Here is a 19,652-nt window from a genome sequence, read left to right as displayed (position 1 = left end):
AAAATACTTCAGTGAGTAATTATAAACATGTTTAAAATAAGTGTGAAAATAGAAAGCTTCAAAGAAAAGGAAGATATAAAGGAGAACCAAATGCATATTTTAGAACTAGAAAATATAAAAACAAAGATAAAAAGCTCAGTGATGGCCTTAACAGGAGAATGAAGAAGGAAAGAGGAAAGAGTAGATAAATGGAAAGACAGAGACATAGAAATTAACCAATGTAAACAACAGAGAGAAAATTCAAATTTACACAATGAACAGAGACTCGGGAACCTGTGGGATTATAACAACAACAACAACAACAACAAAAATAGAACATGCAGAAAGTTAGAGTTCCAGAAAGTGAAAAAGATGGTGGGATCAAAAGTATTTCAAGAAAAAACAACTGAGAATTTTGTATTTTGGCAAGAGACATAAAGCTACAGATTCAATAACCTAAGCAGGTTGATTACATTGGACTGCTTCCATCATGGAAGAAGCAGACATTGTTTTAATAGAGTAAACACTTAATCTGCATACAGATTTGCATTTCCTGCAAGCAATGTTTCTGCAAAAGCTACCATCTGTGTACTTACAGACTGCTTTATTACTGTCATGGTGTTCCACCTAGCATTGCTTCTGATCAAGGAATTCTTTTCATATACACACTGCTGTATTTTAAAAAGATAACCAACAAGGACCTACTGTATAGCACAGGGAACTCTGCTCAATATTCTGTAATAACTTAAATGGGAAAAGAATTTGAACAAGAATAGATACACATATATGTATAATTGAAACACTTAGTTGTATACCTAAGGTTAACACAGCACTGTTAATCAACTATACTCCAATATAAAATAAAAATTGGAGGAAAAAAAGAAATTCTGTTCACAGCAAATTATGTGCAGTAATGGTCCCATGCTCATGCTATTAACTGGCTTGACAGAACTATGGAATGGCCTTTTGAAGACTCAGTTACAGTGCCAGCTAGGTGGCAAACTTGCAAGGCTGGGGCAAGGTTCTCTAGGAGATGGTGAATGCTTTGAATAAGCTTCCAATATATGGTACTATTTCTGTAATATCTAGGATTCATGGGTCCAGGAATCAAGGGGTAGAAATGGGAATGGTGCCACTCCTATTCTCCTAGTAACCCCCTAGAAAATATTTAGCCTCCTGCTTTCATGACTTTATGGTCTACTGGCCTAGAGGTCTTAGTTCCAAAGGGAGGGACACTTCCAAGTGGGGACATAAGAATTCCATTGAACTGTATATGTTAAGATTGCTACCTGGTCACTTTGGGCTCCTCACAACTCTGAATCAACAGGCAACGATGAGAGTTACTATGCTGGCTGGGGTACTTGATCCTGATTACCACTGGAAAATAGACTGCTACTCTACAATAGAGGTAAGAAAATCTATCCATGGATACAGGAGATACCTTGTGCTGTCTCTTAGTATCACTAAGCCTTGTGAATAAAGGCAATGGAAAAATAAAACAAACCAAGTCAGGCAGAACTACTAATGGCCCAGATCCTTCAGGAATGAAGGTTTGGGTCATATCACTAGAACCACTACTTTACATCATAGTGTTAAATATTGTTTATTTCTTTCACAGAATTTAAGTTACCAGACATCAAGATAAAGAGAGAAAAAAATCACCTGTTGCATTCTCTTCTGGGGAAAGTCTTAGTGTGCTTTAGGTGTATGCAGGATATTCATATCATCTTAGGTGGAAGCATGACCTTGTTATTGTCTTTGGAGATTAAGTATCAAAAGGAGCTATATATGGGGGTCAAATTGACAAGAGATGAATTTTTTATGGTTAATTTTATGTATCACCATGGCTAGGGCACAGTATCCAGATCAAACTATAGTCTAAATATGTCTGTGAAGGTATTTTTTAGATGAGATTAACATTTAAATCATTAGACTTTGACTAAAGCTGATTACTGTTCATAATGTGGGTTGGACCCAACCAATCAGTCAAGGCCTTAAGAGAAAAATGACTGAGTTCCCCCCAGGGAGAGAAAATTATGCCTTCCAGACTGCCTTTTGATTTGAGCTGTAATATCAGCTCTTCTCTGACTCTTCAGACTGCTCTGTGTTTCTGGAAAACTTATACATCATATAAGTAGAATCATATGAAATTTGTCCTTTTGTAACTGTTTTATTTCTCTTAGCATAATTTCTTCAAGGTTCATCCATGTTGTAGCATGTATGTCAGAATTTCCTTCCTTTTTAAGACAGTGATATTCCATTACATGTATGTAACACCTTTTATCTATTCATCCATCAATGAAGGGAAGCAACTTGAGTTGCTTCCCCTTTTTTGGCTAATGTAAATAATGCTGCTATAGGGATGGGTGTACACATATGCTTGAGTCAGTGATTTCAATTTTCTTGGACATACACCAAGTTATGGAGCTCCTGGGTCATTTGGTAACTTTCATTTTAACTTTCTGAGGAACTGCCATATTGTTTTCCATAGGAACTGCACCATTTTATCTTCCTATCAACAATACACGAGAGTTCCAATTTCTACACATCCTTGCCAACACATTATTTTCCTTTCTTTTTTTTTCTTAATAATAACCATCTTAATGGATATTAAGTGGTATATTCTTGTGGTTTTGATTTGCATTCCCCTAATGATCAATGACATTGAGCATCTTTTCATGTGTTTATTGGCCATTTATATATCTTCTTTGCAGAAATGTCTATTCAAATTCTTTGCCTATTTTTTTTAATACATCTTTACTGGAGTATAATTGCTTTACAATGTTGTGTTAGTTACTGTTGTACAACAAAGTGAATCAGCTATATTTATACATATATCTCCATATCCCCTCCCTCTTGAGCCTCCCTCCCACCCTCCCCATCCCACCCCTCTAGTTCTTCATATAGCACCAAGCTGATCTCCCTGTGCTACTCAGCAGCTTCCCACTAGCTATCTATTTAACATTTGGTAGTGTATATATGTCAGTGCTACTCTCCCATTACTTCCCAGCCTCCCCATCCCCCTCTGTGTCCTCAAGTCTGTTCTCTATGTCTGCATCTTTATTCCTGGCTTGTCATCTATTTTTTTACTGAGATTTTTTTTTAATAATAGGAGTTCTTAATATTTTCTGGATATCAATCCTTATAAAATAAATTATTTACAAGTATTTTTCCCTTTCCGTGGGGAAAATACAGTTTGTGTTTTGATAACCTGACAAGAGTGTCAGAGATTTTTACTGAATGAAAAAAGAAAATCCTTAAGGTTTCAGTGTGTATAATTTATTTATGCAATATTGTTGACTTGAAAAAACTATAGAAATGGAAAACTTATTAGTGGTTCCAGAGTTTAAAGAGTGAGTGGGGGTAGGTGGGAAGTGAGTGTGGTTATAAAGGGCAACATGAGAGATCCTTTTGGTGATAGAAATATTTTGTATCTTGATTTATCCCAGTATCATTATCCTGGCTGTGATATTGCACTACAGTTTTGCAAGATAATACCATTGGAGGGAACTAGGTAAAGAGTGCAAGGGATCTCTCTGTATTATTTCTTAAAACTGCATGATGATCTATTATCTCAAATAAACAGGTTAATTTAAACAACTGTGTGTTGAAACTAGAGAGTAAAATGTCATCTATTGAAAACTATAAAAGTAGAAATATTTTTAAACATGAAAATAAGATCAGTTGAGCATCCTTAACTTACTTGTTTTATATAAGAAGATAAAAATAGAATGCCATATGGTTAAAGAAAGTAAATATCTTTGTTGTGGAAATGACCTATAAAAGAGAACAAAATATCAGAATTTCAAATTACTTACAAATGTCATTCCTTCATTTGAGACTAAAACATAAATATGTTGTTACATGATATAAAAAAATCTTGAAAATTGGAAACTTTAAAGACTAGAATTAAAGCTGAGTAAATTTGAAGTCCAATCTGTTTTTTTTCCCCTAAATTTTTTTAACAGTATAAACATAAAATTATATTTATGGTCATAAAATAATCTGGGATTTAATTTAAAATTTATAGTTATACTCAGAAATCAATAAAATAATAAGCTTGAGACCACTACTTTTAAATATGTGTATACTTCATAAAATAATACCAAATATCATATAATGGAGACAGTATTTGTGTTTAAATGGTAGAAACGCAGAGGGTAATATTTTAATTCTCTATTTTGGAAATTTTGTCTAGTACCATCATGTTAATATAATTTTTAAAAATTCTAGGCATTTTCCAATCTAATATTTTATGATGTTAACATTAAAAGAAATAGTTTCTGAAAATTGAAAAAAAACTAATCCAGTTTTACTCAGAGAAGAATACCATTTATAACACATACTAAATATTCATAAATGTGCATTAACTCATGAATTTTTGCTATTTACAATATATTTTCTGAAATCTGAGTATGATCTTGGTGACACTCAATATCCTGAGGGATTGAGCAGTGAAAACTCAAGTTCCTGTTTTCTACAAGAGTGCCATCTAGGATAGGAATTTACATCCTCCTCTTTCTTAATCTGTAATACACCCTAACTGCGTAAAAAGACTTCTCCCTCCACAAAACATCAAACAAAACCACTTCAAATTAAAAACTATTCCCAACAACTGAAACTATAAGGTTATTGCATTTTTCTCTATATTTTTCTTCTGCAGTACTTTTTTCATTCCCTCCCTCCCTTCCTGATTTCCTTCCCTCCCTTCCCCTCCCTCTCACCTTCCCTCCCTTCCTTTCTTATCATTCCTTGTTGAATTGTGTCCCCAAAAACATATGGTTAAATCCCAACCCCTGTACCTGTTAATGTGACCTTCTTTGAACATAGGTTTTGCAAATAGATTTTGTTAAGATGAGGTCATACTGGATTAGGGTGGTCCTTAAATCTAATATGACTATGTCCTCATAAAGAGAGGCAAAGAGACACAGAGGGAGGAACATCATGTGACAAGGAAGGCAGATATTGAAGTGATGTGTCTATAAACTAAGGAATGCCAGATTATTGGCAATTACCAGAAACTGAGAGGAGGCAAGGAAAAAGCCTCCCTTAAAGCCTTCAAAGAGGACATGGCCCCACCAACACCTTAATTTCAGCCTTATGGTGTCCTGAACCTTGAGAAAACAAATTTGTGTTGTATCTAAGCCAGCCAGGGTATGGTAATTTGTTACAGCAGCCTAGGAAAGTAATACACATATTTTTTGCATTTTTCAAGTTGTCTATTATCTAAAGTCCACCACAGCATGATCAGGTCCTTGCTACCTGCACACACATACACATTTTTACTATAATTATCTACAATAAAAATTCAGAGCCTAATCAGAGAAAGTTAAGTTCCGCTCAGGAGTGAAAAAAGATAGGGAGTAAAAATGGGGACCTTAATTTGCAGTTTTCCTCTTATTATGTTGGGGACAACTAACCTGATGTTGTCAATGGAGAATTACAAGGTAAATCAGGAAGTATGAAGTAATACACTGTGAAACAAACTTTCAGAAGTTACTGCCAATACATATTATCTTTGAATTAGCCTACAAATGTATTAGCTCCTAATATGGAAAAGATACTGTGCTAAATTTTCCTGGTCTAGAAATGGCCTCAGGCAAGGCTGAAACCTGGGCTCACTGAAGGCTGCAAAACCAGTTAAATTACCTTTGATTCACTCAGTTTTTAAGAAATTGCTAAGGACTGAACAGGACCTGTGATCTGTTACTAGCACTTAGAAATGGGCAAGTATGTTGTCAGTTTTCAAAACAGTGAGGAGAGGCAGAGAATTGTGTAAAAATCCCTGGAAGGAGAATAAAAGCAAATTTCTTAATGGACAGAACAAGATACTCTTTCTGCTCAGGGATTATTAGAAGCACTGGGCAAATTTGTGGAGGCTTGAAGGTCAGAGAAAATGGGTCTCTTGAATGGCATATCCTGCTTTATATAACAATGTCTCCCAATAAATTTCCTATTTTTCACCCAGCCTAATATCTTGTTTTCCTAGGTCTGTAGACATCTTTCCAACAGTAATGCTATTTTTTTTTAATGTGCAAATGGAAATCAAAAAATATAAAGCATAATGTCTCCCTCAACTGGGCTTGTATTCTATTTGGCGACTCAGAAACACCAGCCTTAACATACTTGCAAACTGATATGAAGAATTAAAAGTGCCAAATGAGTTATGACTTTAGAGTGCTCAATTCTAGCTGTCAAAGAAATTCTGCAAAAGAAGATGAGAATTCATCTGCTCCTAGCTGGTTTTAGGAGGAATTGTATAGACAGGAGTGATAGAAATTTGCATGAAGAAATTCATAGCGTGAAAAATATAAGATATGTCAGAGAGAAGAATTAAATCAGTGTGGATGGAATGAAAGGCCCACACTTTCTCTATCGCACTATTGATATCCAATCTTTTAGTTGACGAACAACTGATGGCTCCTATACACTTCACTAAGTATAAATAAAAACAAAATGCATGCAAATATTTAACTAGAAACATATATTTTATTAGTATAGGATCAAGGTTTGTTTCTTTAAATTTTTGAAATATCTATTTAAGTAAATGTTCAGCTTAAATGCCTATTCATCAGTTTTCTCTTATAGAATTAACATATATCTTTTTAGAACTAGAGAATTCTGTTATGGTAAAAATATACTAGAAGCCATTAATTAACCTATTTTGCCAATATACTACAACACTGAAATTGGCATTTTTTTCCTCAGAAAACACTGAAAATATCCCCTTGTAAATACAATATGTAATACTTTTATATATTAATACAACTGCTTATATAACACATAATATTATATATAAATATAAAAATTTAGTCTATTTATGGATGTAAACCAGTATATCATAGAAAGCAACTTGTTATCTTAAGCAACAAGGACATTCATTGCTAGGCTATTGGGGAATCACAATATGGCAAAATCAATGCCATAGGAAAGGCAGGCAGCACTCCTAGGAGCCACTGAATATAAACCAAAATGAAGGGAAGAAATGTCCAGCATGCTATAGCTATTGGTGTTATGAATTTGAGCCCTACAGTCCCTATTCACTGTTTCATATGCTAGAGCCCTTAAAGATTTTGAAGGGAACATCCAATTGCCTAAACTCAAATCACATGACTGCTAGTTGGTTCTACGTAGATGGGAAAAGGTACCATAAAATATTTCCCAAGAGTATATCAACAAGGAATTTTCTACAAAATACATCTTCAGTTGATTGGAAGAAGAGTTAAATGCCTGACAGCTAAAAATATTTTTTTTAAAATTATGATGCCTATGAAGCTGGCAAAAATGTATACAATTTAGTCAATGGGTCAATAACATTAAGCACCAATTAGATATTCAGCACTGTGATAGTACTCTAGGGACCAATACCAGGAATATAAAAATTTGGCTCTTCCCTAAGCAATTTTACAAGCTTATGGACTATAAAAGTGTGACAATAGTTCCCTATCTATGTATCTAAATATCTATCATCAATCATTATCATCTCTATCCGTTATCTATATAAAGGACACAATGAGAATGCTCCAGTCTGACATATACACACAATAAGATCTAGATGTACTTGTGAGACTTGTTTTTAGAAAAAAAAATCTATTTTCTTAAATTACCAAGATGCATAGAGAATGAAATATGAATATATCCTCATGGAATATAATCTCTGATATGGCTGAAGTTCTTTGTACTTCAGCTTTTAAAACACTCTTCCTTTTTTTACACTAAACTTTACCCAGACTGTCCACAATTTCAGTGCTCAAATAGATAAAGCTTGTTTTCATGCTGCCTAAAATGCATTCCTCTTACCCCTCATGTGGCTGCCTCCTTCTCAACAATTAGGATTCTCTGCTCACCCCTTTATCATTGCATTGGTATATGTAAAACTCCTTGTTTCTTTTCTGGTTAGCTCTTTTCACAACATAAAATTATTTTGTTTGTTTCTGTGTTTACTTGTTTATTGCCTGACTCAATAATGGCATGAGTGTTGTAGCTTTTGTTGGTCCTTACCTAGATGGTACATGGTACACAACACATGCTCATAAATTACTTGTCAATTAGATGAACTGCATGAGGCTTAACCTTGTAGAAATCATAACACTAAATCACTTGCCTGAAACTTAAAAAGTTTAAAACTCTATTTCTATTCCAGAAGTAAAGGATATTTATGATAGGTTTTCTAGAGCTTTATAGGGGATGAGGGTGCTTCTCATTTCTTAAAGAGTATGATATCCCTTAGGATGCAAATTCATGTTTTGCACAACTTTAAAGAGTATAAAATGCTAATATTGAAAATAAATTTCAATGGAGAAACATTTAAAATCTGGCTGAATTAATCCTCTGAAATATTACAGCTATAACAATGTCAATACAGGGTGATACAGGCAGCTATTGGATGATCTCAAGGGCCAAACATTTGATGTGCTCTGTGGTTCAAGATTTGATAATTCTCTGGCCACAGTGCATGACAGTTTGAGGCTTTCATTTTCTGTGTGGAGAAAGTGGAGAGTATGCATGATCTCCTTATCAAATTCCTAACTACTAATCCAAATGAAGGTGTAAAGGTCTCCAGTAATGGTCACGACTTGGGGAGAAAAGTAGAACAACAAAAGCAATGACGAAGGGATAAATGCTTTTGAATCATGTGGACTGTGGCTTAGAAGAAGACTTTTACAAGGTGAGCAAATAAAATGAAACTTTAGAGGTAACAAAAAAGGTCTGATTCTCAATTATTCAATGCTGAAAAAAAAAATAATCTATGAACACTAGTTACAAAGAATTGTTACCAGAAGCAAAGACAATCTGCTAAATATCCTATGCTTAAGTTGGATTTTCAAAATAAGTATATGGAAGAATTTGATGAGCAATCATACAATTTAATGGTAAAATCCAAGCTTTTGCCTTTTTTTTTTACTTCACTTAACCTTGAGAAATTAGAGCCATAACACTAAATAATTTGAGAAAAGATCAACTGCCTTTTGTTATACTGATGAATTAAATAGGCAAAAAATTTCTAATATTTGAAAAAATTGCTACTTGGTCTAAATACTGCCCCAGAGGCACCTCCCTGGCGGTCCAGTGGTTAAGCCTCTGCCCTTGCACTTCACGACAACTAAGTCACCTGGTTGGGGAACTAAGATCCAAAATGCTGTGCAGTGCAGCCAAAAAAAAAATTTAAAAAAACAAAAGAATTGCCCAGAACCTTGGAAAAGTGAAACTAAAAAGCACCAGAAAGGAAGAAAAACTGTCCTGTCTTCTCTTGCTTTATTGTGACAAATTAATCCTTTCCCCAACACAGTAGAGACTCTTACTGGAAAGATTTTAAAATATGAAGGGATTAGTTTGGGTTATCTTCTTCTGCAAAGAAATCACACTAAATCCAGCGGCTTAAAACAATAATTTATCTTTCATCCTTTTATGGGTTAACTAAACTCAATTACGTGGTTCTCCCCTGGGTTACCTCAAGTGGTTGTGGCCAGATACAGTAGTCATCTGACGAGTTCTCAGGAGTAGACACTAAAGAGAACTTACTAATAAGGTGGCAGTTGCTGCTTATTATTGTCTGGAAACCTTTATGGTGCTGTCTATGAGAGCACTTACATGACCCGTCCAGGGGATTTTGTCTATTGACAATATGGCCGCTGTTCTAAAAGGGCTTGTCACAAAGTAAGTAATCCAAGGGACACATAGCTGCCACTCTGTTAACAACTGGGCACAGATACATGCAGATAGTTACCTCTTAGCATCCTGTTGCACTGAGCAGTCATGAAATTTGCCTGACATCAAAGTGAAGTGACATAAATTCTATCTCTCAATAAGAGAAATGTCAAAGTATTTGTGGTCATTTTTCATAATAACTAACACTGTGTAGTGACTTTTGGGAATGATTACATTCAAATAAGCAATTAGAATCAAAAATCTTGCTGACTTGGGAGGATTTAGTTCTCTTCAGTCACACACACAAAATAACATTAGTGTCAATGACATGTCACATATTCATTTTCAAAGGTTCCTCTGTGATGGAATAAATCAACTACATTGGTGTGTCCAACTCATTGCACCACTGCTGAAATTTCTGCTCACATGTAACAAAGCAAACTCTATTTATATTGATTGCAGAATACTGTAAAAAGAAAAGTAATGAACAAAGCATCCTGACTTGACTTTTGAAAAACTGGATTTTCAGGAACCAGCCATACATTTTTTTCTTCTATGTATAACAAATAACTTCAGTATAAGAAAACATCATTTTCTGTGTGTCCTAACACATTTGACTTCAGTGACTTCACAGGACTTCTAAAATGAAAACTATGTCTGAGGATGAAACTTACTAAGTCTTCTTTGTCTTTGAATCAAGAAGAGGATTTATAATGTACCCAAGAACAAGAGATCATTATTCAACTATATTCCTGTGTTCTCTGAGAGAGATCTTCATGGAGGCTTTCAAATAATACATATTAATATATATGCAGGACAAGGAAGAAACTTTTTTTTGTGTCTGGAAAATTCTACCAAAGATACACTACAAGGCATTTCTAGAGCCATCTTATAAAACTTCCATTGATCTACATGAATTATATCAGTGAATTTTGGAAACCTGGAAGAGCATGAGTTAGAAAAACACTGAAAGTATTGGATCAGATGAAAATATTCAGTTAAGACATGTATTTTGGGGAAAACTTTTTGTTGTTTGTTTCATTTGGATAGTTTTTAGAGTGTGTGAACTATTTTTAATTTCAAAAGGAGTCCAGTTATTTTCAGAATTTGGAGGGCATGAGACAAAAAAAGAAATGACTGAAGGATAAAGTCTTAAGTACAAATTAATTCAAAGAAGATATTAAAAGATGACTAGTTGTGGAAATTTTGGATGTTAAGAAGGTGAAATCAGATTCTCAGTTACACTAAGGTGATAAGAATTAATTTGTGAGAGTGAATATAGTAAATTATAAAAAGGAAAAGAAAAAGCAGAATCTATATCCATTTAGTGGCTATGTTCAGGATCTGTGAAAGCCTATATAGTCTTTGAAAAACAAACACAAACAAATATGTTGTCTCTCACCAGAATGTAAACTTCATTAAGGCAGAATATTTTCTTTTGTCATTCATCCCTCAATATCTAATTCTTAGGACAGTGTCTGGCATGCAGTAGATCCTCAAAAATACCTGTTGGAAAATTTGAATGAACTTATGAATATGAAACAAAAAATCTGTGGCAAACCACACTCCTGCAAACAACCCATTTAACCTACTATGATTAATAGCAATAGTATTGATGTTACTCTTTTCATTATTATTTGTGAATTACTAGAAAGGACTTTTAAAAGGGAATAAAATATCCAACTCTTCATCAGAGATAGTCTTTGCTAATCTAAAATCTATCTTCCATTTTTTATAAATTTATTCATTTATTATTTATTTATTGGCTGCATTGGGTCTTGGTTGCTGCACGCAGGCTTTCTCTAGTTGTGGAGAGCAGGGGCTACTCTTTGTTGTGGTGTGCTGGCTTATTGTGGCTGCATCTCCTCTTGTGGAGCATGAGCTCTAGGTGCATGGGCTTCAGTAGTTGTGGTACGCTGGCTCAGTAGTTGTGGCTCGCGGGCTCTAGAGCACAGGTTCAGTAGTTGTGGTGCACAAGCTTAGTTGCTCCGCGGCATGTGGGATCTTCCCAGACTGGGGATTGAACCCATGTCCCTTGCATTGGCAGACAGATTCTTAACCACTGTGCCACCAGGGAAGTCCCTATCTATCTATCTTTCATCTCTCTATCTACACACACGTACCTACACACCTATTTAATGAGAGAGAAAGTCTTATACAATAAAATTTTATTTGTTAAAAACTGGATGCCTATCCTCAAAATCATACAGAATTTTAGATGAGGACTGTCTGGATTAAAGCTATTTTCATTGAATATATTCTCATTGTGCCTGCTTCAAGATTGCTAAATATCATGCATGCTCTCCTCTTTTTACTAAAACTTGGCCTGGGAGGTCTGCCTCCCAAGGTGGGCCAGAAGTCCTGTGAAAGAATTATTACTCTTGAAACCCAAAGAACTTTGTGCATTTTTTTCTCTCTTTCCTTCTGTCATAATCTTTCTCTCCAATGTTATTACATATTCTGTGTGTCCCTCTTTTTCTTTATATTTTCCTTGATAATGACATAATCTTCACTGTGAGGAGGTCTTTCAGCAGTACTAAGATCAAAGCTCTCTGGGGAGAGAAAACATTATTTTCTGGCTAATGTATTAGAAAATCCACCCATAAGTATCCTACTGTACTAAGCTAAGTAAAATTAAATATAAATCAAACATAAGGAGAAGACAGATTTAAAAATAAGATATTTAGTGGAATATTAGTTCACTAAATTCATTCCATGGACTCCTACACAGATGCTATGTAGGGGCCACATATTTGTCCCTATGAATTCTACCATGTAATACATATAAGTACATTACTTTCTATAATATTTTTTATACTGTTCAAAAATAAATTTCAAAAATATATACAAAGGATAAATTGATTTTTGTCTTTGAGGAAGAAATAATTATCTGTGATATGTTAACTCTTCCTAAAATTATGCTAAATATTTGAATTTCATAATGAAGCTTGTGTATGTCCATGCCCTCAGTGAAGATGAAGGAGTTGAGCCTGCTTGATAATTGAGGCAAACAGGTGGGATGGGAACAGCCTAATGACAAGCACTATTCCTGGCCTTGGTGCCAGGGACCACACTCTGCAATCATTATGAGTGGTCTTTCTATAGTCTCAAGTACTGGCTTAGAAAGTTCCCAAGGTAGTAAGCGTGGGCAGCAGTGGTTCACTTATGTTGTTTCCTATACTCATGGCTCATTCTCCTTCACTGTCTGATATTTAGTGTCTTAAAAAACATTGCTTCACATATTTTGTCTCATTTTTTGTTTTGTATTTCTGGTTTCTTTTTGTTTAAGTCTTTGCTTTGTTTTCTTTTAAGCAGGATAGTAACTCTGATTACTGCTCCATGTTGGCTGAAAGCAGAAGTTTCTTTCATCTGAACTCTGTACACCTCAAGACCAAATAAGTGTACTTTTACTCTCTACCTCCTAGAAATGCTGAAATCTTAAATTATGTAATTTTTAAATTATAATTTATTTTATTGTATTTATAATTTACTTTTAATTTGTTATTAATTATAATTAATAACTAATGTACTTTTTTTAGTATCTGAAACATATTAAATATTCAATAAATATTATTTCTTATTACATTACTGATTCTAGGCCTTACTCTCAAGTACCCTACCCACTGACAAAGGCTTTCTGAGATTAGGCTTCTCTGAGACCTTTTCTCAAGTAGGCCTTGACATTTGGTTTCTGTGTCCATCCTGGCCATGTCCAGTTTTAGCAAGAGTCTGGCTAAATCAGAGCAGAATAGGAAGTAAGACATTTGAAGCCCAAGAGTGATTGCTGGCTTTGAATACAGAGGGGGCCACATGCCAAGGCATATAGGTGTTCTTTAGGAGTTGAGAAAAGCTCTCATGCAACACCCAGAAAAAACCAGAAGTCTCAGTCCTTCAGCCACAAGGATCTGAACTCAGCCAACAGCCTGAATGAGCTTAAAAGCAGATTCTTCCCCACAGCCTCCAGATGAGATTTGCAGTCAAGTGAAGACATGGGAGAGACCCTTAGAAGAGGAATTCTGCCAAGCCAGGAGACTTGAAGAGGAATCTAAGGTTGGAGGCCACCAGGACTAACCTACAGAGTTGTGAAGACTGTGTACTCTGCTCACCAAGCCATGTGCCAATGGAGCCCATGTAGCTTTTCAATTCAGAAGAAGTCACATATTTTTCTAAAATGTGCAGGCAGAGGGACATTTTTTTCTAATTCACACAAAGGCACCAATGAACTTGCATGGCTCCAGAAGCCACAAACACTCCAGCTGAAGGGGTCGCGTAGGACAAGTCAACAATCCAGACCAACAGTTCCCAATTCTGGTTGCTCATTAGGCTCACTTGAGAAGCTATTGAAAAATATCAATGTGAGGGTCCCACCCAGACCAATTAAGTCAGACTCAGGAGGGGGCCCAGCCATCAGCATTTTTAATAGCCCCACAGGAGATTCTAATATACAGTCAGGATTGAGAACCACTGACCTAGAACCTGGAGCCAAGGGGAATGGGATTATTTGTCCTCAAACACCTCAAGAGGATATAGCTGATGATGGAGTTCCAGTGATGGGAGCTATAAAATGCTCTAAGTAAACAGTGAGTAAATTTGGCTGAACAAAGTTAGTTGAATTACAGTAAGTAATGTCTGTCCTGAAAGAAATCACTAAAGTTGTCTCTAAGTAGTATGAAAAACAGATGATGATAATATAAACATAGTTTCCACAACCCCCACTATAGGTCATTATAGTGGGACCCATGTCTCTCCCAAGTCAGGTCCATTATGTCCCCTTTTGTCATGATGATGTCTACAGTGGCAGACTTGGCCCTCTCCCTTGGCCACATTCTCCATGCTATTCTTGGCATTGGATATGATCAGAAGCTGTCTTTATAGAGTCATTAGTTCCCAAATGCCAGAAAATATGGTACCTTATAACAGAGACAGACTGTCATGCTTTAACAAAAGGGACTCTGCTTAGCTCCCAGAATTTTCTGGCTCAAAGAATTACTACTGCATAGAAATAAATCATTGAAAAAAACTAAAAAAAAAAAAAAAAAAAAAAAGAGTCTGGCTAAATCAATGTAGAGAGAATTCCCCTGTCCTTGACATGTCATCGCCCTCAATATCTGAGGAATTCTTCATCCCCACCCTTGATATCTGATCACCTTGGCCTACCATCATCAAGCATCCTGCTAAGTTGGCTTAGCAAGAATCCCCCCAACTCTTGATGTCTGCATTAAGTAATTTTAAACCTACTGACCTCCTCATTCTGCTCTTGGCTATAAACTTCAGCTACCTTTACTATATTCAGAGTTGACTCTGGGCTCTACCCTATTATAATAATCTTATTGCAATAATATGGAATAAAGTCTTCCTTAGTGTTTTAACAAGTGTCAGAATATTTTTTTTCTTAACATCACCATTTTTTTTTCTTTCTTTTTTCCCTCAATCCAATAATCAATTTCTTACTTACTTGGTAGTCTAGTTTATTTGCATTCTACTTTGGTTCCTATTTCTTGCTTCTATTGAAAACATTTTCACTTAATTCTTTAGTAGATCTAGGGGCTGCCTTGTCCCTGTCCATCTCCTATTCCTGACAGGCAACCTCTTTAAATGTATATGATAGACTGGATGTTTTGTCTAGTGGTGGGAAGTTTCTTCTCCCATGTTCATTTAACTTTAACTTCACTGAAAATCTGACTCCACTACCACCATGATGCACATATATAACTCAGATCATTTTGTCACTGAAGTGTGGTCCTTTCTTTACTTCTTTCCATGTTGGCTATAATTTAACTGTTACTTCTCATCAATATGCTTCAAGATCTTCCATGAATTTTTAAATTCACCTATTAATCTTCTAGACTTTCAAATATGTATTCAAAGCCTTTTAGTTCTGAGAATATCTATAAAAGTAAAGAAAAATTAACAAAATTAAGATTGTCATGCATTTAATTTTCAATTTTATGACTCCTTGAGGCACATATCACTGACACCCTAGATTTTTTTAAAAAAACATAGATATAATTATAAAAAAAAAATAGACAGCTTATAGACATATTCCTATGATTAGAATCAAATTATAGGAGTGAATCCAAGTTACAAAATAGCTTATTTTATGACAATGACCTGGTTCCTTTATTTCATGGTACATATTAGGATTTGGGGTCTTTTTTATTTATTAGACTACATAATACCCTGAAGTATAACAAGATGATACTTAAGGTTTGAAATAATACCTTGGACTTAAGAAAGAGAAAAATACACCAATTATTTATAGTTCAAGCTCATATTAGCAAATTCTGATATTAAATATGTTGCATTCTTATTAGAAAAAATATTACAAGCCCATTGGACACTTCTTTTCTCCATGGAGTGTTCTCCTTTATCCTTTAAATAGTACTATAACTTATACAAGCACCATTTAGATCCTGCCTTAATATCAGTGTATATTCAATATAGACATTTGCTTTGTGGCATGTCAGTGCGACTTTTGTTGGGCCCTGGAGGAAGAAATAAAATGCTCTTATTTTTCAGAGCAGATGATGACATTCCAATTGAATGTTCCACATTTGTAGGCCATATTCATACCATATAATTATTGAATAATAGTTTGGTGTGTTTGATTTTTTTTTTTTTTAAGGTAACATTATTGTATAAAACAAGAAAATAGCCTTTTGTTGACTTTGTATTGAGTTATAATTTACATGCATCTGTGTATTGAATTGAGACTGCCTTAATTAACATGTTCCTTTGTACTGAGCAATTCCAAGACCCATAGGAAGCCCCTTTTGTACAACATTCAGTGGCACATAAATTTTTAGGATATGTTCCAATGTTTGTAATAATCAGCCATTCATCATAACCTAAGAATAGATTTTTTCCTCAGCAAAGTTTACCAGATATTGAATTTTAGAAATTAAATCAAATCATACATCATCTCTGAGAAGACCAGAGTGTGTTTTAGACAACAGGATCACAATTTCCAAGTCTCTCTGATAAACCATCATAGTAATCAAATTAAAATATCAACTGTCTGATTTAGAATGTGGTGATTATAAATTGTTATCACCAATATCCTTTGCATTCACCCCCTAATTGCCCAAATAATAGAAAATACCTACAAGGTGGAAGTTGCTTTACAGATAAGAAAACCCAATATTAGCTTCTTTTTCCCATTGGTATCTCTCATACAATGTCAATTTGCAGATTATTCTCTGTACTGCACACTTTCAAGACAGAAGATGGATGAGAATCCAGGTGTCATTCTGTAAAAAGAAGAAAACTACAGGTGGTGTCTCAGTTTCTGGGGCTGCCTTAACATAGTATCACAGTCTAGGTGGCTTAGCACAACAAAAATTTATTTCTCACAGTTCTGGAGGCTGGAAGACTGAAATCAAGTACTGATAGGTTTGGTACCTTCTGAGGGCTGTGAGGAAAAATCTGTTGCATGCCTCTCTCCTAGCTTCTGCTCACCTCAGTCATTTCCTGTCTTGTAGATGGCATTCTTCCTGTGTCTTCACATTATCTTCCCTCAATGCATTTCTCTGTCTAAATTTACTCCTTTTATAAGGACATGATCATATTATATCAAAGTTCACACTAATGAGCTCATTTTAACTTGATTACCTGTAGAAGAACACTATTTCTAAGTAAGGTCACATTAATAATAGGTATTGGGAGTTAGGACTTCAAAATCTTTTTGTGTGACACAATTCAAATCATAATAGGTGGTAAAAGAGAAAAAGAAAAACCTCAGAAATCCACTCTGTGATTGTAGTTTTAAAAATCTTCTGGGAAATATCTACTGACTTCATGAATTTTACAGAATATTTAGCAGATTTATCTGTGTTACATTACTAAGCAACGAGGAACTTTTCTAGACATCTGTGAAAATTAACTTATAATTTGGCTTAAGATATACAAAAGTAGCCAAATTTGTCAAAAACAAGAAAGCTTATCAAATGAAGTTTTCCCTCATCTCTCATCTGAAAGAAAATAAGTCCCCACCATCCACCCAAAAGTGGTAATTGAATGGTCACCAGAGGAAGGAAGGAACAAAAGATCTACAAAACAACTAGAAGATAATTAACAAAAATAGAAATAGTGTTCCCTTTCCTATCAATACTTACTTTAAATGTAAATGGACTAAATTCTCCAGTCAAAAGACACAGAATGGCTGAATAAACAAAAAAAATCCACTGAAATATATGCTGCCTACAAGAAACTTGTTTCAGGTTTCAGGACACATAGACTAAAAATGAAAAGAAGGGAAAGATATTTCATGCAAATGGAACCCAAAGAGAACAGGGGTAACTATTCTTATATCAGACAAAGTAGACTTTAAGAACTGTAACATGAAACAAAGATGGATTGACTAATCAAGATGATATAACAATTGCAAGTATTTAAGCAACAAAAATCGGAGCTGAAATTACAAAACTCTTGGAAGAAAATATAAGGAAAAAGCTCCTTGACATTGGTCTTGCCAATGACTTTTTGGATTTGACACCAAAAGCAAAGACAACAAAAGTAAGAATCAGTAAGCATGAGGTGATAGCTCATCATGGTTCTGATTTGCATTTTCTCCCTGATTAGTAGTGTTGAATACTTTCTCATGTACTTGTCCACTTGTATGTTTTCATTGGAAAAATGTTTATTCAGGTCCTTTGCCTGTTTTGTAATTGAGCTGTTTGGGTTTTTTGCTGTTGAGTTGTAAGTATTCCTTATATATTTTGTATATTGATCACTTCTAGGATACATGGTTGCAAATATTTTCTGCCATTTTGTAGGCTGTCTTTTCATTTTGTTGATTATTTCCTTTGCTGTGCAGAAGCTTTTTAGTTTAATGTAGTCCCACTTGATGATTTTTGTGTTTGTTGCCTTTGCTTTTTGTATTAAATCCAAATACTCATTGCCAAGGCTAATTTAAAAAGCTGTTTCCCTCTACTTTCTGTGTTTAAACAGATAGCCAGAGGTTGATTCTCCGATGTCCATAAGCATCTTGCAAACATGTGAGATGTTCATATTGACTGTTTCAAGAAAAAAATAATCAGAATTGTTTGTGTAATGATAAATAATAGCTAATATTTGAAAACATATTCAAATATGGATATAATCTATATTTGCACAGATAAAGAAGAACTGGTAGGAAATACATTGAAACATAATAGAACATAAGTATCATAAACATACACAGAACCTAAGTATCTCTGGTGACAGAGAAAACTCTCAGCTCGTCTTTGCTGTATACATGTTACTCAAACAATAAGGAAGATAAAATGCCAATGTAGAGATGAAAAACATGGCGGTGAAGTACAGGAATGTGGAATGCATCCCTCTCCACAGATGCATTGAGAATGCACCAAAAGACACAATAATTCCCACAGAGAACCAACTGAACACCAGCAGACGACCCCGGACACCAGAAAGGACCAAAAGGATCCCGACATAACTGGTAGGGAGGCATCTATGATGGCTCAAAGAGGTTGGAACTGCGGAGCTATGGCAGACGGGAGGGAGTGAAAAACATACGGAGGGTCTGCACTGCAGCTCAGCATTCCCGGACTGAGACATCAATTCACAACTGAACAGCGGGTCTGGGAGCAGGAGTGTGGGAACTGGAGAGCTGGTTCACGGTGAGAAAAACTGTTGACAGAAAGGTGACAGACTGAGAGGACAGGAGGGAAGAGGTCCACAGCGAGGAGTGCGTGCCCCAGAGAGCTGCCGGGCCATGATGGCAGCTGGATGCTGCAGGCTCATGGGCAGTGGGGAGGAGCCCCAGGCATAGCCTCTCTCTCTCTCTTTCGATGCCTGCAGCAGGCAGTGGAACCACCTAAGTCGCTCAGGGGTAATAGGGACCCTCAGGCTCTCGGGCAGGGCTAGATTAAAACCCCTTGGAATGGGGGCAGCAGGGAGACTGCCGAGAAAAAAAAAAAATCCCAAGAGAGGCCCAACACTGAGACTTTCTATTTCCACCTGAGCCACCAGCATCCCTCTGCAACAGGCACCTCCAAACCCGACTGAAATAACAGTGCACCACT

Source organism: Hippopotamus amphibius, chromosome 10, assembly GCF_030028045.1.
Source record: "Hippopotamus amphibius kiboko isolate mHipAmp2 chromosome 10, mHipAmp2.hap2, whole genome shotgun sequence".
In the NCBI taxonomy this organism is placed as follows: Eukaryota; Metazoa; Chordata; class Mammalia; order Artiodactyla; family Hippopotamidae; genus Hippopotamus; species Hippopotamus amphibius.
Note: the sequence above shows the minus strand (reverse complement) of the source record.